Source organism: Protopterus annectens, chromosome 13.part0, assembly GCF_019279795.1.
Source record: "Protopterus annectens isolate FY-2018-M chromosome 13.part0, PAN1.0, whole genome shotgun sequence".
Classification (NCBI taxonomy): Eukaryota; Metazoa; Chordata; order Ceratodontiformes; family Protopteridae; genus Protopterus; species Protopterus annectens.
In genome coordinates, this window is record NC_056747.1 from 1,173,106,131 (window position 1) to 1,173,128,029 (window position 21,899).

A 21,899-nucleotide genomic window follows, 5' to 3' on the forward strand; every position below is an offset into this window, starting at 1 on the left:
TGTTTGTGGACTGCCAACACAGTAAAAGAATTTTATTATTTTCTGAGCAATATGTTTTGCTTAAATTATCATTACTGGAATTATTTCTGGAAATTGGCAGATAATCACTCAGATAAAGATGTATTCACCACTCCAGTGGCACAGAGGGATATAGCCCTGACTACAGCCCAGTCCACCAGGATTTGATTCATGGCTCAGATAACCAAAGGAGTGGCAGGGGAGGGTTGGCGTGTCCATCCCAGGGGGCAGGAGTGGGGTTATATTGGCATTCAAAGCTATAATCCCAGTTGGAGGCTGGGGATTTTGCAAAAAAAGGGGCATTGTTAAGGATGGGAATGGTGGTAGGCATGGCTGAGCTGCCGTGGAGGTGGGGTGATACGCCTCATGCTCTCATTGCACACCTACTCCTCGAACACACCACAAAAACTGCATTGGGGTGGGAAATAGTAGGTACAACATAACTAAAAAAATCCCCCAAATGTAATATGGTCAGCTGAGACACCCAAGACACCATTAGGTTACACAACTGGCCCTAACAGATTAACAGAGTAGGACTGGGGGTAGAGTAACTGGTAGACTTAGCATGGACATGAGGCAGTGGGTAGCAATGCTGTAAGGATGATGTAAGGAGACCCAAAAAAAAATAAAAAAAATTATTGATGTCACTTTCCAGATGTATGTAATGACTTATCATAGAGAATGGAGCGTTGAGGGAAGTAATGTGGCACAGTGACACATTTTATCTACTGGGGCTAATTTCTAGAAGACAGACAGGACTGATCCATTTATTTGACATCTTTAGTTATCCCCTTCCAATAAAAATACCAGTTAATTATTTTATAGGTATTATCAACACCCTTCGTTTCATGTCATAAGGATCTCATGAACAATTACCATGATATCAGATCAAATCTGAGAAGGAGCAACTAATTGCCATATTTCTTGTAATATGTTGGGATTCTGCCACCTGTGGTATAGTTGTCCTTTTTGATGTCAAAATATACTACCCAGCACTTTTGGTGTATTCCTACATGTTTCTCTTGTCTTAAATATCAACTTCCTTTAGTAAAAAATGACAACTGCATTATATAGTTTATACAAGTTTTACTCAGATAGCACTTTACAAACATTTGTTTTCATTTCTTAACAGTAATAAATAGCAAGAAACATAGATTTCAACATGGGTATACTCTATACTTAATAAAATTTATAACATTTCAAGATGTCTGGCTAATTCTGCCCACTTAGCCCTTCATATGGTAAATAATGAATAATTGCTGTCATAAAATAATAACTACATCCCTTTAATGGTAATAAGTACTTAAACTAATTGATAGGCTTCAGGATACTTATGCACATGTTCAACAGAGTTTAAAATCACATGGAGAAAGTCTAATATGATGATATGTTTAATTAATGTGTCAGGAAGCCCCATTTACCTGATCAGCAGTTTGCTTTTCTCATGGGAAAGGATTTATGTCCAAGGTTATTGTTAATGTTGTTTGGCTGGATTGCTGTGTGTATATTCTTGCCAAGTGGTCCATATCTACATATCTATAACAATAAGGAATAATAATGTCTGCTATCTCTGGATTGTTTATAATGGTAGATGAGTCTCAGAGTTCACTGCTGCTGGCATCTTCACCATATTGTAAAACTCCTAGCTGATACTGACTCATTCATTTAATGACAACAAACTTAGAAGTCAGTTATTTCTTTTTTCATCATCTCAGTTTGATCAACCAAAGAAATTCACAGGTTTTCTGATGCACTCGATACACCAGATATTTTTTTCATATGTAATAGTCCTGATATGGTAGATCTAAGTGCAATCTATAATATCAAAAGTAATATCACACTCCCTGTACCATATAACTTGAGAGTTGCAGACATACTGGATCAAATAATTATCCATATTGGACTAATATGTACAGCTCACCACACCCTGTGAGCAAGAAAATCTTAAAGAATGGCAGACAACAGACACTAACTTAAGTACATCGGACAAGGCACTGGCCAGCTCACATGGCACCTTCTGGAATATATTTTTTACTATAATTCATATTCTTAAACTGACAGCACCATCAAGCATTTACCATTTAGAAACTGCAAAGACTGTTACAGTTTAACAATTTCATACTCTGTACCACTTCCTCATGATTTCATCTATAATTTTTCATTGCACAAACACTGCATTAATTTCAGAACTTGTAATAAATCAAGGACAAAATACATTGCCATATTGTCCATGTTTCTAACTGCTTCTCCTAGATAACCAAAGATCCATAATATTTCTATGTTTATAACAAGGCAGAATTATGAGCTCCATCTAAATGTGCAACATACAGCTGCTATACCTAAGTCTCACAGAATATAAACATATTTTCTGGTCTGACTTACCTAAAAATAACTCTGAAATAGAGAAATCCATCGTGATAGTTGTTCTGACACTTATATTTTAGTTTTTCTTCCTCAACATGTATCCCTTTAATTCATTTATTTGATACATATGAGATCAGAGCCTGAACTGCTTCAGATAACTACTTCAGATAACCATCTAATTATTTTATCCTTAGATTTGCATTGAGAAATAACTCGGTGAGATAGACATGAAGTACTGCGGTGGTGGTGCTGCGGTAGCATTGTCGCCTCACAGTAAGACGTTGTCCTGTTCGATTCTCAGCTAAAGTGTCTTCTGTGTGGAGACATGTGTGAATGGGCGTACCTTCATTGAAGTTTGTGCTTCAGAGCTGGCAACTCGGCATGTAAAAATCTACTGCCAATCATTAGCGGACCAGAGTTCCGCTGTGGCGACCCCTAACCAGGAAAAGCCAAAAGACACAACAAGATAGACATGAAGTGCAGAAAAACATGCCTACCGAGTTGAATGTTTGAGTGGTAGCATTCACTTCATGCATCTATATACATACATATTAATTCATTAATGTCAGATATATGAATCATAGCAGGACTACAGTTGTAAACCTAACAGCTAACAGCCTTTTGAAAACTATTTCCCCAACCTGGAAACACATTAGTCATTCATGCCATGTTGAGCTATTAGCATCTTTGGCATATAAATCCAGAAGGAAGGTGCAGCTCAAAAACACAAGTCAAGCACAGAATGCCAAATAGGAATGTATTTAGCATACCACCACTTTATTCAAATGCTTTCATCATAAAACACTTCTTCAGAACATGAAACAAAGAGCATCAGCAAGGAATACTCTTTAAACACTTCCCAAGCAATTCATTGGTCAGGAATTAACAAGTTAATTGATAACACAAGACCTCGTTTCCCCTAGTCACTGTGCAATATAAAAGTTCTTAAAGAAAACTCAACCATTAAAACCAAGTACATGCACTTTAAAATAATTCATGTATGCATATAATAATATATATATGTATACATATATCCATAAATATACCCAAGTCAGTCTGTTATCCACAACATCCAAGATGTTAAAAACAATACATAGATTTTAATATTAGTAAAGAACTAATGGACAAACTGTCATTAAGCCCTGGTAGCTGACAGGCATTCGTCCTGATTTATCACTTTAACTCTAAAAATTCAAGATTCTCATCAAATGCTCCCCCCCCCCCCCCCGAGTACCCAGATGAATATGATCTATTGCTCCAAATTTAAAGGAGTGTGTAGGAAACATCTTAATATGCTTGAAATATTTTGTTAGTATTCTTTTATTTCCCATACTTCCTGATCATTGATCATTAAGTAACTCACATACTTGAGGCCTGGTTTATTATAGTTTAAATTTCATGAAATAACTTTTATTACTTGTTTCCTCATGTAGTAATAACACATTTTATTTTATTTACTTTCATCAAAATTAGAAAGCAACAAAGAATCAAACATCATTGATTTGTGTAATGAGATAACTACTAGAAGGCAAACCATTCCAATAATGGTAGTGAAAAAACAGAAATCCTTTAGCCAGAATTATTTACAACTACTAGGTACACCCCATCCTTGAATATGATAAAACCCTCAAACCATTCCCACTGAATTTGCACCTTAAATCTTTGCTTTCTGCCTTCTGGAATGCTTAGTACCTTGCAATAAGCCCTTACCTTAACAGAACCTATTCCACATTTCTCCATTTAAATCATCCCTTGCAGGCCTTGGCTATACGACTCCTGACCCATCCACCCAGTAACAGGATAATGGCCTTCTCATTCCAATTTCAACTATTTTCTTCTACATCTAAACCTAAAAGACACTCACAAATTATGTATAGTTTGCTTCTGAAATATACTGTCCCGTTCTTAAATCACCTCTTGCCAGCACTGACGTACCTCTGTACAATACCTCATCATATGTATATCACCAGCATCCATCTCACCACATCTCTAGCACTTGCTGTCTCCTGCTTGTGAGCTTGAAAGAACTGTTGTGGAGTCCTAAACCATTGATGAATCCAGTGCATGTAGCTGTCTATACTGCAGGGACAAATTTCAACCTGTCCCCCATCTTGAGACATAATGCATATTTGTCTTGTGAAAACTGGACCCCTTCTCTTTCCCTTGACTTACATCTCAATTTCTCCATTTCATTCCCATCTAAATGTATAAGGAGACCAAATATCATGCTACATGATGGCTCTGACTCATCAAATGATAAAAATCTTAGAATCATAAAATACAAAATTCGCTCTCCTCCTCCTTATGTATTTCACGCCAAACATTAAATCTTTTAAACCAATAAAGAATGGCATGCTTTCATTATTCAAACTGAAGCCAAGTTCTCTCTCTGGCAAATTGTGACTTATCTTAAACTCCCTCCACTCAACAAACCTGAATCATTCCCCATCACACCTATGAAGTAAATATTCAAGGACAAACTTTCCATTGCTAGGATGAACAATATGGGAACAAATAGTTGAATTGTGGGGTTCTAATAAAGAGCTAAACTCCAGCGGCAAAACTGGGTGCCCCAAACTACCTCTTTTAATATCTTGAACAAAAAAGTTTCATTCCAATGAGTCAATTTTTTTAAAATATAAAAAAACTTATACCTGATGCTCACAACCCTCCTTGATCTTAGTCAACATGAATTCCCTGAGCTGCCACCAACTGGGCTCCCCAGATCAACTTTTAACAAAGCCCATTTGAGTAACATGAACCAATTTTTACAGATACTTTAAAGTTCTACTGGCTAATATTGTAGCTAGAATTTTACCATCTACATTGATCAGGGAAATGGGCCTATAATTCTCAGGTCTTCTGTGATCTAATTTACCCTTAGGAAGTAAAACTATTAATGATTTGGTAAAGGACTCATGTCATCTTCCAGTTGTTACTTCCTTATTAGGTAACCAAACTAGGTAATCAACCAGCTGTTCTTGAAAATACTAACACATTTTGACATGCAGCAATGACATAACGCCACTCTTTTAAACTAATGCTTAAAGTGTGTCAGCTGTAATGCTGTGCTACGAAATATGTACCTTTTGTCCTTATTATGAAAATCATACACACATCCTACGCATATTATGGAAATCATAAACCCATTTTGTGCATATTGTAAAAAAACATATACATCCTTTAGATTTTCAGATACCCGTCTTGGATAGTTACAGTTTTATTCTATAGTGACATACCTACAAGTTGTACTTTTGTATGTACACTTGGCACAAGGAATCATGGAAATCATGGATGCCATGAACTCCAGAATCCTGAGAACCTCTCTGGCTGATGTCCAAGACTGAATTGAGGAGCTCAGGAAGGTTCACAGATAAAACTCTTACCTTCTCCTAGATCAAAATCATTTGCTGTGGAGTGTCTATAATATATCCTAGAAAGACAATCCAGTATAAAGTGGTCAAGGAGGATTTCTGAATATTGATGTGTTTATATTTTACAGTGCATACTGTAAAAACTGATACATGTAAACAAAATAACTGCATTTCCTATTGACAGAATTTTAACAGAATCTTGTAGTGTTCTAATAACACCCATATGTTAAACAGGTACGTTCACTAATTACACAGTTTCTTTTTAGGAATTACCTGAAAGTAATGTGCGGTTAGCTAACTTGCTCAGGGTCACACAATAGGCAGATGAAAACTGGGGGAATCAAACCCTGTATCAGAGTAACTGTATCTCATAGCCTTAACCCTGAGACCAAGTGTTGGTCTCATCGCTGGTGCCTTTATCTTCAAGAGAAGAAAGTAATTAAATCTATTTCAATAAATGAATCAGTCCTTAGGTAGTGTCACTATAGAATAAAACTATAACCACTAAACATAGCCGGCCTTAGGCATAGGCCAACTAGGCGGCCGCCTAGGGCGCTGTTCTAGCAGGGGCGCTTTTCCAGTATTTATCTGATGTAGGTATACTGGGATTGGGGCACTGGGTGGTGTGGTAGAGGGCACCGTGGAGCCCTTTTGCCTAGGGCACCAGTTGATCTTGGGCCGCTCCTGCCACTAAAAGTGTCTCACATTTCCTAAGTAACTATTTCCCTGATGCACAGACACAAAAATGTCATTTACGTCATCTGATGCATCCATTTTCACAGTTGTTCTGACATTTATATTTTAGTATTTCTCCCTCTAACAGAAAGGTTGCCAACAAATCTCCTTAAGGTGTTCCTAAGAACTGGATCAGTACCTGGAAAACCCTCAGTCAAATTTCATTTGTGAGGGGCTGCCCTGATTCTTATCAGTTTGTCTGCCACCATGTTTTGTTCTGATGGAAAGTACTATGCTTGAAGGGTTAAGCAATGCTGAAGAGCTAACTCCTTAGTGAGCATAGCCAGCCTATATAGAAGGTATGGCCTTGTGCCATGTAGCTTGTTGATGTATCACATCACTATGGTGCTGGGCAACTGTTTGAAAATAATGTGCTTTTGTCTGTATTAAGAATCCCACAGGCCTTGCAATTTTTCCTTTATAGGAACTGCTCTCCAGGGAAAATCTGAGGTGTCTGTAGTTACAAATTGGCTTGGAGATTCAGGAGAAAAAAAGGGAGGCATGTAATTGGTTATATTTGTAGTCACGACCAGGACAGGTCCATTTATACAAAGCCCAATACAGGTATCTGAAAATCTAAAGGATGCAAGTGTTGGGTCCATGTGTTTTTAAGATACCACAGAATTCTTTACATGTACAACTTGGTGTGAGGGATCATGAGAATCACGGATGCCATGAACTCCAGAATTCTTAATAACTCTTTAGCTGAAGTCCAAGACTAAACTGAGAAGCTCAGGAAAGTTCCCAGGTAAAACTCTACCTTCTCCTGCATCAAAAATGTTTGCTGTGAAGTATCTTTAAGACATCATAGAAAGACAATCCAGTATGAAGTGGTCAAACAGGATTTCTGCATCTTTATCTTGAATCCCAGACTTGTAAGAAGAGTTGAAGCCCATGTTAAGTTCTCCTGACATCTGGAAGACCTGGAGGGTCAATATCTTGAATACTGGAACTTCCTCATACTGAAATACCAAGGAAAATTTAAAACCGGTCTCAAAGAAGGCTCTTTCTTTGGTACAAGGAGCATTCTGGAATAGAAGTTTTTGCCCCATGAAAAATGGCACTGGTTCTATAACTGCTAGGGTAAGCAAAGCTGAAGAACCTGAGGAAAAAAATGTTATTTCATTCAGAGGGCAGAAAGGAACTCCCTTGAAAGGAGGTTTTTGCATCCATTGACAAATGTATCCCTCCTGAAGCACCTTTAACCCCACTATAAGTCTATCTCAACCTGTTGCCAAAGGAGAATGAACAGAACCAGTTGTTGGGGCAGGTTTTGAGAGACTGAGATAGGAAGGAAGAGGGAAGGAAGGAGGCATGTTAGCATACCCACCCTAACTTTGTATCCTGTCCATTTAATGGAAAAGGTACTATTTGTTATTGTTCCCTTTCTGACATCTGTGGTTGTTTCTTAGACATAAGAGGATCTGAGAGATCTGAAACTAATTCCCTCTTGCAATAAAACGTTTGTGGGCCTGAGTAGCAGATGAGCCAAATAAAACTTATTTTCCTAAAGCAGAATTCAAAAATTCAAGCATTATTTTAACAGAAAAAACTTCTGATATCGTACCCAGGTATATCTCCTCAAATGGAAGCAGAAGCAGGACCCTAGGCAAAGCATCTGTGCAATTACACAACTTTAAGACATGTTTAGCTACTAGAGACATTGTCAACAACAATAGGATTGAGATAAGGCAAGAACTTCCACATATGAAACGCATAGTTAAGAATTCTATATGCCGAGGTGGAAGAATAAAAAATTTCCCATACTAAATCTGTCTCAAAATCTTCCCCTCTGTTATCATCCCAGCCTTACCCTATGGATACAATCACCTGTTACCTATCTGCTTTTATGTGGACTGTAGATTGTGAACCAGGGTTGTTATAAGCAGCATAATATACCTCTTCGTAGGCTGGCATTAAACAAGGAATAGGTGTAGAATGAGCCAAATCCAGACACAGCATTTTACAAATCTACTCAGTACAGTTGTTGCATCCATTATTTTACATAGAAACACCTGATTCATCCTTGGAATTAATTGAGAAAAGAATGTACCTCCTAAGGAAGTTGTGAGAACTAGCTTTCCTCTGAATCAGAGTATTGAGTTTGACAATGAGTAAGATACAAAGCCTTGTCTTTATGCCAGAGTCATCTGACCTGTCTTCCTCAAAGATATTTTGACTTAGGTTCATAGGTAGGTACTAGGCTATCGGCCCAAGGGCCTACGTAAGCCTAGCCAACAAGGTTCCCTGGCTTACACCACCCAAGAAAGTTATTTTCCTGTGCCCCTGTTGAGCAGAGCCACAGAAGTGATTCCCGGGGTATATTTCCTATTTCCCATCCACTCAAGATTTTTCTTGAAGTGTGCTAATGAAGAACTTTGCTTGACATAGATGGCTAGCCTGTTCCAGAGTATGGGAAGTCTCTGGGACAGGAATCTATCCCTCTAGCATGTCCTGTTTATTGTGGTGACAAGGTTTAGGTCCCTAGAGCGTGTAGCTTGGAGGGATTTGGATTTCTTTAGGTGTAGCATGTCCAACAGCTCTGGGTTTGACATAGTTTTATATGTTAGGCAGAGATCACCTCGGAGTAGGCGATATGCTATGGAGTAAAGCTGGAGTTTTTTGAGGAGGTCAGTGTAGGGCATTTGTTTGAGGCCAATAATCCTCTGTGAGGTACTTCTGTGACCTTTCCAGCTGCTGTAGATGTCTTGTGAGGTACATTCCAAAAGGGGTGTTGCACTCTATAATGAGTCTAACGAGTGTCGAGTAGAGGGGGACAATGACCTCTTTTTTCCTGGATGAGAACCCTTTTATGATGAGGTGTGCCACGTAGAAGGACTTCCTGACTACTGTGGTGATGTGACTATCAAAGGAGAAACTACTGTCCACCTGGGACCCAAGGTCTCTTATCACGCATTCGTTGTTAAGTAGATTACTGCCTATGTGGTAGTTCATGGGTACAGAGTTTTTACCAAAGGGGATGACACTGCACTTTTTGGCATTGAGCTTGAGTCCATAGCTCTGACACCAGGCATCTGTCTCAGCAAGGTCCTTCTGTAGGATGTCCACATCATTTGGGGACTTCTCTATGGCTCCTAGTTTGCAGTCATCTGCGAGCATCGTTAGCCAGAGGCCTTCTGTGTTAGCCTGTACTTCAGAGAAGTAGATACCAAACAGGAGAGGTCCCAGGCTCCACTTGTCACTGCTTTGAGGTCAGATTTGGAGTCTGCAACTTTTACAGTGTGGGTTCTGTCAGTGAGCTAGTTGGCAACCCTTCTTGTGACATAGGGATTTATACCTAGTTTAGTGAGTTTAGCTATAATTCCAGAATGGCGGATGGTGTTGAAAGCCTTGGCGAGGTCAAGATAGGCTGTGTAAACCATCTTACCCTCATCTACGGCTTTGGTGACTGCCTCAAAGAAGTCAATCAGGTTCAGGAGGCATGATCTGCCTTTCACAAACCCAAAATGGGTGGGATCCAGAGTTTGGAGGTTATCAATGTCTTTGTTTATGAGTTCCATGATGATGCATTCCATGGCCTTGCAGACCAGGCTTGTCAGGTTAATAGGTCGATAGTTCCCAGGATTAGTGGTGGCTCCCCCTTTGTGGAGTGGGATAACTGTTGCTGTGCGCCATTCAGTGAGCACAAAACCTGATGCGAGGCCAGGGTTGCCAGATTTCCGACTGGCCAGGTAGGGACTAAAAAAAAAAAAAACAAGTATTTCACTATAAGTGAAGACCAAAAAAAAAAGGTCTTACACATCTGCTACTTCTGTTTAATGCAAAACATCGCAGTTCCGCATTAGACAGAAGAAGCTCTGTTTTGCAATGTTTTGATTGGCCAGTATACCGGTATACGGGCCAATCAAATATCTCTAAACACGGAGCTACTTCTGTTTAATGCAGAACATCACAGTTCCGCATTAAACAGAAGTAGCTCTGTTTTGCGATGTTTTGATTGGCCCATATACCGGTATACGGGCCAATCAAAAATGGCTAAACACGGAGCTACTTCTATTTAATGCAGAACATTGCAGTTCCGCATTAAACAGAAGTAGCTCTGTTTTGTGATGTTTTGTGGGGAGCCAGTTCATTCTGAAGTACATGTAAAAAGCAGCCTGGGATGTTGTCCAGTCCCATGGATGCTGTGTTTTTGACTTTAGAGAGTGCAGCTTTTACTTGTGTAGTTGTGATTATAGGGACTCTGCAGTCTTCCTGTATAGATATGGGCCCTTTAGGGGGTGAGAGGAGGTTAAAGTTAGCACAGAACCTATCTGCCAGGATGTTGGCAATATCAGTTGGTTCTGTAATTTTCTTGCCTTTGTGCTGCAACTCAGAGCAGATCTGGGTGTTGCCATCGATATTCTTGACATAGCTATAGAATGCTTTGTGGTTGTCCTTAGAATTAGTGGCGATTTTGTTTTCGCACCTAGCTTTGGAGAATCTTATACGGGATCTCAGCTTCTTACTGAGGCTGACCAGGGAGCTCCTCCACTCATGGGATTTTACTCTCTTTTGCAACAGTTTCTTCCTTCTGTTGTACAGTTTGTTTATGGCAGGGTACCACCAGATTGGCTTCCTTTTTTTGGAGGATAGCGTCTTGGTTCTGTTTGGGATAGCACGATCCATGCACTCATGTAAGTGCTTATAGAGTGCATTTGTGTAGGATTCAGCAGTTGTAACTGTATTGTCCATCTGCATGGGTGTCATGAAGTTCACCACTTCTGTCTTAAGCATGAAGTTGGCTTTGGAGAAATGTTTTATTGTGGTTTCTTTAATGGGGGGTGGGGGTGGGATGTGGATATCAAGGGTGATTAGCTTATGGTTGGAGCGGACCAACGAGGGGTTGACTTCAGGTGTGGAACACCGGTCACTCATGTTGGTAATGACTAGGTCTAGGATTTTGTTGCCCCTGGTGGGGGTGTGGATAAGTTGATCCAGGGCATTGAAGTTTATGAATTTCAGAAAGTGTTGAGCTAAGGAGTTGGTACACGAGTAGTTTTCCCAGTTAATGGTGGGGTAGTTGAAGTCACTCATTATTAGGGTGTCTAGTTTTCCAGTACATCAAGAAAAGAGGTGTGGGATTCCTGGGGCATGGTGGGGGATCTGCAGCAAGCTACAATTTGGATTGCAGTTTTGCCGAGAGTTAGTTGCACTTGGATAACCTCGGATGCATTATGCTGAGCAACTAGCCTGGAGGTGTGGATATCCTTAAAGAATATGGACACACCTCCACCTTTGGTGTTTCGGTCCAGGTTACATGGCCGAAACGTGTGGTATGAGTTATAGCCTGGTAGTGCAGGGGTGCTCTCTGGAGCCTTGAACCAGGTCTCAGTCACTGCACAGATATCGATGTTCTCCATTTTAAGGAGTGCTCAAGTGAATGCATTTTGAGATTTAGACTTCTAGCATTGAGTAGCATTACCCTCAGTTTTTGCTTGCCTTTTCCTGTTATGGTGGTGAATTTGTTATTTGAACCTTGCCTAAAAAAGGCATTATAGGGGCAGCAAGAGCCTTAGCCAGTATCTGGAATCCCAGGGGCGACAGGTGCAGGCCATCTGTGGCAAAGCATCGTGGTCTATCGACCATGTCATCCCAAGCAGACAGATACTGGATCCCCTTAGAATAACACCAGATACTTGGCCAATTGTTGAAGTCAATAATTTTGTCCTTGTACTGCAGTATTATTCTGGGCAATGGCAGAATGCTACTCAGGGCTAGGGTCATACCTGCCTGGGCTACAAGATTGGAGAGCTCTTCCATGTCTCTTTTCATGTAGTCCAGGGAGGTACGTCTCAGGTCATTCACACCAACATGGACAATGACAGTCTCATATTTTTACTTGTTGTGGAGTGACCTGAGTGCATGGGTTATGATGCGGATCCTGGCACCTGACAGGCAGATGACAGTAACCTTCTCCTTGTTTAGCCTGGTGAGTGGGACATCAGTGTGCCTGACTATAGAGTCACCTATGACTAGTGTGTTGGATACGTTGTTTTGCCTTGTTTAACAGGTTTTGAAAGCTTTGTAGCAAGATTGACTACCTGTAAGAGCTACTCAGATAAGGTAAGAAAATAATCTTTTCTTATAGATACTAAGTCTTCATGTAAATAATGTTTAACGTTTTTGTTTTTCTTTAACAAGTATCTTCTTTGACTGACTAAGAGAGGAATCTGTGCCCCTTCAAGATGTTTTTTCCCACTGACACTTCCAGTAGCATCCCCCTAGAGAAACTCTGGGCTGCAGTGAAGACAGTTGTCCCATGCTCAGCCACAGACACTGAAACAGTACAAGAGGACATGGCTGAGCCCCAGTTTATGGTAGCCAAAAGGACTATACCAGAGGAAACCAGAAAGGTAAGTGAGTGATCTGAGGAAAAATAAATGGCTACTGCAGGATTACCCACTATTGGCTGAGGTGTAGACTGAGCCCACGTACTCAGCAAGAGTTCTCAGATATTTTTTTCTAGGAACTGCAGAAGTCGGACCAGCAAGAGAGGGGTAAGTATCCATGCTCTGACAAAGGAGGGTGCATGGGATGTACTTAGGATTGCAGGAACAAGTCAGTTTAAAGGTAATTTCTCAAAAGCCTACACAAACACACTTACCCATTCATGTCAAGTCTCCAAAACACAGTAATGCACAAGCAAGATATGAAAATCCTGTTACAAACCCCTTAGAAATAATATTAATCTGACAGAAATAAATGACCAGAAAGTTGTCACAGAGTGAACACAAACACTACATGCCCTGTAAATGTACAATCAGTACACTAAAATCCTGACAGAAACACTTCTGATACAAAATTAGTCTGACAGAAATAAAAGGCAGGTAAGTTGTCAGAACGTGAACTCAAGCACTCTATGCTGGTCATCCATGCCCAAATGAAACACTCCCATACCTAATTTTTTATAAATAAATAAACAAAAAGTTTTCAAATGTAGTACATTTCAACACAAATAAGTCTCTACACTAGCCAAAGATATATATGGATTCACTTCAGAAGCTCAAAATATTGAAATCTCGAATTTCAGTATCTTGAGCCCAAGAAGCTGAATCCACAAAACAACGAAAACTAAAAACCGCAAAATTCAAAACCTCGAATACCGGAGGTTTGGAATTTTGCAGTTTTACTACACACACACACACACACACACACACACACACACACACACACACACACACACACACACACTACTATATGAAAGCGGGGGGGGCAAGCCCACCTGCAATCCCTATGTGGGGGGCTGCACCCCCACACCCTCCCTACTTAAATATTCTCACTCTGAGGTCGCACTACATACAAACACACAAAACACCACCACACAAGCTACATTCTCCTCGCACACACACATCACAGCAACAAAACACACTGACACACACCACAGCCCCTACCTAAACCCCTTAACACAAACACACTTACCTGAATACATGACCATAGCGGAACTTTAGAAGCGTGAAATTCAAAACCTCCAGTATTCGAGGCTTTGAATTTCACGCTTCTAAACTTTCACTATTATGTGGATTCAGCTTCTTGGGCTCGAAATACTGAAATTCGAGATTTCAGTATTTCAAGCTTCTGAAGGGAACCCATATACATATATATATATATATATATATATATATATATATATATATATATATATATATATATATATATGTATATAAATACACACACACTAAACACATTGAAAATAAATTAATTTTTTTTTTTGTGTACAAGGGTTCCTCTAAAGGGGACTTATCTGCCAGAAAGGAGCTGAAGGGCTGGCTGTTGCTCTTGTGAAACCTGAGTGCTTCTTCATGAGGCGGCAAGAAAGTGCTGAAGACCATCTTTATTTTCACCATCTCCAAGCTTTGGAAAATCCTCCCCTCATCACTTAGGGCTGTTAGCAACCCAAAACACTTCAATACACACCTGAGACAACACCTAACTTCCCACTGGCTATGTACATGTACTAGGACTGACCATATAAAACCAAATATTAGCTAGTTTGCCCATTTCTCCAGCTCATCCCCTCTTCCTTTCTATCTCATAGATGTCTCAAATCTGCTCAAATATTCTCTGTGCTGTAAACTTATAATATCCTGTCATGAGAACCATAGACACTTACAAGCAATCTATAAATTAGTATGACGCTATCTATACTTGCAATTTAATCTTGGTATTAATGTAGTAGAAGCAAAATGCCTCTACCTTACTCTGTCTAATTAACTGTTATAACCTTCACCTCATCTCTACCCAGTGGCTACTGCAATATTCACATATAGAGGCACTAGGAACTAAGGTTGAGTGGCACGATGCCAGGGTAATCTTATGGGCTAGGGTTGTAAATGCTCCAGGGTCATTAGCCTAGTACACACCTATGAACCTATATACTAAATAAGCCATGCCACTGGACTGATATGCATGTTATGTCTGGCATACTTAAAATTGTATTGGTAATCCAACCTTGTATTTTATAACTTGCACACTGTGTAATCTACTGTATACTGTCTAGTTTATTGTATACTGTTTAATTTACTGCATATCATCTAGTTTATTGTATTGCCTCTTACTATTTGTATAATGTCTGTTTTTGGATTTAGAGCTTTTCTCTCTGGGCCTCCACTGAAAATGTGCTCACTTTTGGCCCAGTGGACCTCCCAGTAAATAAATGCAAATAAATAAATACATACATTTTCCACTCTGCAGATTTTTCCATCCTCTGGGCTGACTAATCAGCAATCAGAATGGAAGTGTAGAGAGGAGCCAGAACTTTTGTAAGCTGCCTAGTTGTTGCATCTTTGGCAAGACACAACCCATATATAGCTTAAAGGTTACTGCAGCAGTGGGAATGTTAAACATCAAGCTTTGTTACAGAAACCTGTCTATATATGGTGGGTTGACCGTGAGACAGAGCTTTTTTTGAACAAAGGTGAATTTAAACCTCCGTCCAAAGGACTGATTCTTCATTCTAATTTGTTCCCTAAACAGAAACTGCAGGTATAAATCACATATGTTTTGATGTTTAACCTTTCCTGTGCTAACTCAAGTATGTTACATTCTAAAGTATCAAACAATGAAAGTACTGTCTAATGATAATCTAAACAGCTATCATAAGAAACATGAGCACATATACTCAAAATCACAAGTAGTAAAAGGATATACAAGGGTATTTAAGAAAAAGGTTTTGGACTTCTAAACGGGACTCCAGCAGTGGTCCTAAATGGCACACTAAAGCACTAGAAATACAGCATAAATTAATAATATAAGTTGTTCAATCTGAAAAATTGGCAACAAATGAATGTAAATTGGAAGGTGTTTAAATAAATTTTATACCATTTAGAACCCCTAAAGAAATGTACTGAATGGTTAATGTACTACGATTGCTAAATTAATTTGCTTTTGAAGATTGCTTCATTTACTTAATTTATTGAATGAAAAAGCCCAACTGGGCAGATTCAATTTTTGGTGCAGTCCTGGTAAGAAATGGCTCAAAATACTGTAAGGGACTTACTAAGTGATGCAAATAAAATAAAAACAATTAAATGTTTAATAGTTATAAATCAGAAAATGTTTCTGTTATAAATATACATAGAACTCATGTGTGTATATATACATAATGTAAATCCATGAAAAAAAAAAAAAACACTTTTCGAATACTACATGTATTTGATAAAATTCACTTTCTGCGTAAATCCGCTCGCGAATTTCACATTTCGGTGAAACAGAAATTTGCCAAAATCAAGTAGATCCATATATATATATATATATATATATATATATATATATATATATATATATGTATATATATGGGTCTACCCGAGATGGTCGACAAGCCATTTGATCGACTTTCATTTGGTCGACAATTCATTTGGTCAACAGGCAGATTTGCCCCCCTCCCCAATGTTGTGCGACCCTGGAGTTGATATATATAGTTAGGGGAGGTGTGGGGGGTCACCCCCACATAAAACTGCTTGTCGACCAAATGAACTGTCGACCAAATGAGTGTCGATCATATGGCCTGTCGACAATGTGATAGGGATCCATAGATATATATATATATATATATATATATATATATATATATATATATATATATATATATATAGGTTCATAGGTTCATAGGTTCATACTAGGCTATCTGCCCTAGGGCATTATAAGCCTAGCAAGAATGTGTTTGGCTTTCGCCACCCATTTTAAATTAATTTTGCTATGCCCTTTTTTGAGGTTAGTATACTGTGCCTCTGTCTAACAGTGACACAGAAGTGATACCCGTGGTAAACCTACGATCTCCCATCCACTCAAGATTCCTCTTGAAGAGAGTCAATGAGGGACTCTGCCTAACCTGGACTGGGATTTTATTCCAGAGTGAAGGGAGCCTCTGGGTTATGAATCTGTCCCTCCAGCATGTCCTATTTATTTCAGTGCTGAGGTTCAAGTCTCTCGAGCGTGTAGCTCGATAGGATTTGGATTTTCTGAGGTGCAGCATGTCCATTAATTCCGGGTTGGACATGGCTTTATATGTCAGGCACAGATCGCCTCTGAACAGGCGGTATGCCACTGAGTAGAGCTGGAGTTTCTTTAACTGGGAAGCATATGGCATCTGTTTGAGCCCTTTGATCCTCTTGGTGAGGTACTTTTGGGGTCTTTCCAGTTGCTGCAGGTGTCTGGTAAGGTACATCCCAAAGGGGCATTGTACTCAATTATGGGCCTGATGAGGGATGAGTAAAGAGGCACGATGACCTCCCCTGATCTAGATGTGAATCCCTTCATGATTAGGTGGGCTATATAAAATGTTTTTCTAAACACTTTGGCCACATGGTTGTCAAATGAGAGATTGCTATCAACTTGGGTCCCCAGGTCCCTAATTACTTCTTCTGTACTTAATGGATTACTACCTATGTGGTAATTTGGGGGCACTTTGTTTTTGCCAAAGGGGATGACTATACACTTTTTGGCGTTTAGCTTGAGGCCATGGCTCTGGCACCAGTTGTCTTTTTCTATGAGGCCCTTTTGGAGGATGCTTGTGTCGGCTGGAGAATCGATTATGGTGCCCAATTTGCAGTCATCTGCGAACTTGGTCAGCCACAGTCCTTCCGTGTTGGCCTGTACCTCCGAGAAATATATACTGAACAAGAGAGGTCCCAGGACTGAGCCTTGTGGGATGCCACTTGTAACTGGTTTGGAGTCTGACATGGCTCCAGCAATTCTAACCATGTGGGTTCTGTCCTTGAGCCAATTTGCAACCCATCTAGTGACATAGGGGTTTATATTTAAGCTGGTGAGCTTATCTATAATGCCCGAGTGGGGTATTGTATCGAAGGCTTTTGTGAGGTCCAGGTAGGCTGTGTGGACCACCTTCCCCTCGTCAATGGCCTTGGTGACTGTTTCAAAGAAATCAACCAGGTTTAAGAGGCAGGATCTGCCCTTAACAAAGCCGAATTGGGTAGAATCCAGTGTCTGTAGGTCCCCAATATCTTTTTTTATGAGGTCCATGATGATCCTTTCCATAGCTTTGCAGACCAAGGTAGTCAGGCTTATGGGGCAATAGTTTCCAGGATCTGTTGAGGCACCACCTTTGTGGAGAGGGACCACAGTTGCTGTACGCCACTCTTTGGGTACATATCCTGTAGTAAGGCTTAGATTGAACAGTAGTTTTATGTTTGGGTTTAGCTTCTTGGAGTTCATGTAGGACGCAGCCCGGGACACCGTCTGGTCCCATTGATGCTGTGTTTTTTGCTTTGGAGAGGGCGGCTCTTACCTGAGCATCTGAGATGTCAGGGGGGGGCAGCACTCTGTTGGGATAGATATTTGCCCTTTTGGTGGGGAGGGGGGGGAGTTTGCACTGAACCTGTCAGCTAGGATGTTGGCAATGTCTGTGGGTTTGGTGTATTTTTTGTCATTTTGGACTAATTCTGAGCATATCTGGGAATTACCACCCAGGTTCCTAACATAACTAAAGAAAGCCTTGTGATTATCCTTAGTGTCCTGTGCAATTTTTCTCGAAGCTGGCCTTAGACGATTTTATGAGTGCCCGTAGTTTTTTGCTAATACTGATCAGAGATGCCTTCCCTTTTTGGAATTTTGCTCTATCATTTAGTAGCTTCCTCCTTCTATTGTATAGTTTGTTTATGGCTGAGGTCCACCAGACAGGACGTCTGCCTTTGGAGGATTGGTTCTTGGTTTTATTTGGGATCGCATGATCCATGCATTCCTGAAGGTGTTCATAGAATGCGTTTATAAAGGATTCTGCGGTCTGGGCCGTATTTTCCACAGGCCCGGGGGCTTTGAAGGATTCCACCTCGGTTTTGAAGAGTGTGAAATTTGCTTTAGAGAAGTTTTTCACTGTGGTTTTCTGGGCAGGGGGTGGTGTCGGGATGTGAATATCCAGTGAGATTAGTTTATGGTCTGATCTTACCAGTGAGGGATACACTTCTGGTCTGGAGCATAGAGTCCCCATGTTGGTGATGATCAGGTCCAGTATGTTTTCCCCTCTTGTGGGAGTGGTAACAAGTTGTTCCATAGCATTTGAGTTTATAAATTCTAGGAACCTTTGGGCTAGGGTGTTGGAGCTAGAGTAATGCTCCCAGTCTATGTTTGGGTAGTTGAAGTCGCCCAATATAATGGTGTTTGGAGAGACCTTCATATTTTCCAGTGTTCTCAGGAAGGCCGAGTGGGGTTCCTGGGTTAGGGAGGGTGGTCTGTAGCAGGCTATAAACTGGAAGGCAGTTTTACCCACTGTTAGTTGCACATGGACAGTCTCTGATGCTTCGTGCTGTGCCACCAACCTGGAGGTGTGGGTATCTTTGACGAATATTGATACTCCCCCTCCTTTTGTGGGTCGGTCCAAGTTTTGAGGCTGAAAAGCATGGTATGAGGTATAACCTGGTAGTGCTGGGGTGCTCTCGGGAGCCTTGAACCAGGTTTCTGTTACTGCACAGATATCGATGTTCTCCATGCTAAGGAGAGTTTTGAGTGTGTGCATCTTGAGGTTTAGACTTCTGGCGTTGAGTAGCATTACTCTTAGTTTCTTATCCCTTGTGATACCTATGGAGGTGGGTTTGTCTTTTGAGCCTTGCCTAAAAAGGCACTATGGGGGTAGCAAGAGCCTTTGCCAATATCCGAAAGCCCAGGGGTGACAGGTGCAAGCCGTCCCTAGCGAAGCATCATGGCTTGTCGAGCATGTCATCCCAGGCTGACAGGCATTGGATCCCCTTTGAATGACACCAATACTTAAGCCAATTGTTGAAATTGATCATCTTGTCTTCATATTGTGGCATCATTCTTGGTGAGGGTAAGATGCTACTCAAGGTCAGGGTCATACCGGCCTGCGCAACATGCTCAGAGAACTCCTCTATGTCTCTTTTCATGTAGTCCAGGGAGGTACGTCTCAGGTCATTCACACCAGCATGGACAATGACTGAGTCATATTTGTACTTGCCTTGGAGTGAACTGAGTGCTTGTGTTATGTGGCGGATCCTAGCGCCCGACAGGCAGCTCACCATGACCTTCTCCTTGTTCAGCCTGGTGAGCGTCAGTGTGCCTGATGATAGAGTCACCCATTACAAGTGTATCAGGTGTGTTGTTTAGCCTTAAGGGCTGTGACTGTTCAGCACACTGGCTTTGTGAGATATGTGTTGCACGTGTTTAGTTTTGGGGTAGCGGTTGCTTGGGTGTCTGCTTTGGAGGTCTCTGCTGCTTAGGCAGATTTTTATTTAGAGCCTCCGAGTATGTTTTTGTGTGTTTATGTGTTTGGTTTGCTGTCGTGGTAGGTCTATGTGAGACTGGAATTGTACTGAGTGTGGTTTCCTTCTCCTCCTGACTGGTTATACCAGTACTGAGTTGAGAGAGCTTAGCCTCCAGTTTGGCTATATGGATGCATCTCTCACATGTGTTGGAATTTGTTGGGAGGAGGAGAGGGTTGTCTGTGTACATGAGGCAGTTGTAACATTGCCTCAAGATTCCCAGATTCACCAGCTGGACCGGAGAGAAGATTGACAACTGACCTTTGGACATGCTAGAATAGTATTGGGAATTCCTTTATAATTGAAAAAAAGGGCCAATGGGGAACAACGTACTCAAGAGGACTTTGTGAGAGTGTAGTGTTTTTAATTTTTTAGTGCTGACTTATATAATTGCTTTAGTGAGCAAGTGCCAGGTAACTTAAATGCAATGTGTTACAGGTAACTTAAATGCAAAAACGACAAACAGTAACTTTCTTTTAAGTGAAACAAGGAAATGAGTACATTAAGCAATGCAGGTATCACTAGGGATCCACAGAAGCGCTGAAAAGCCGCGTTTTAGGTGGTATTAGCGTTTCAGGGAAATAACAAACACAAACAACAAGCATACAAACAGAGCTATATATATATATATATATATATAGAGAGAGAGAGAGAGAGAGAGAGAGAGAGGTGTGTGTGTATTCTCAGAAGAAATGGTACATTTTATATCCCTCAATAGATATATATATATATATATATATATATATATATATATATATAGAGAGAGATATACAAGCGCTATATAATCCCAAAATTCTGAAATATCGACTTTCAGAATCCTGAGATTATGTAGCCAAAAGCTCTAAATACCAAAACACCAGAAGCGCGAATTTCAAAATCTCGAAGTTCAGAGATGTTGAAGTAGCACTTCTGGTGCTGCAGTTTGTGAATGCATAGGTGGAGGTTCAGGTAAGTATCTATGTGCAAGTGTGTTGGTTAGGGGATTTAGTGTGTGTCAGTGTGTGTTGTGACTCTGATGTGTGTGTGGGAGGGGAATGTAGATGTGTGGTGGTGTTTTTGTGTGTTTGTCTGTGTAGAGCGACCTTGGAGTTAGTATATTTAAGTAGGGGGCAGGGGTGCAGCCCCCCACATGGGGGGGTACAGGGAAGCTTGCCCCCCTGCTTGTATGTAGTGTAGGTTTGTGTGTTGGGGGAAGGTGTGTGTACGTGTGTGTGGTTTATGGTTAGTGTAGTATTCACGATTTTAAAATTCGCGTTTCTGGGGTTTCAGGATTGTAAGGTTTCGGCTTTATGATCTCGGAATTCTGAAATTTGTATTTCAGGATTTTGGGATTATAAAGTAAACATATATATATATATATATATATATATATAGATATATATATATATATATATATACACACACATATATATATATATATATATATATATATATATATATATATATATACATATATATATATTTATATATATATTTATATAAACAGTAGCATTCATATTGATTCCAGTTAATTTTCAGAAATGCTAATATCATGGCAGATATTTAATATTGGAATACTTCTTAGTACTGGAATACTCCACATTGGTAGAACAATGTATACAGATATCGAGGGAGATGTGCTAATGCATGACACATGATATTACAATGTGGTCTGTATAAGTCATTGCTGTTCAGTGCC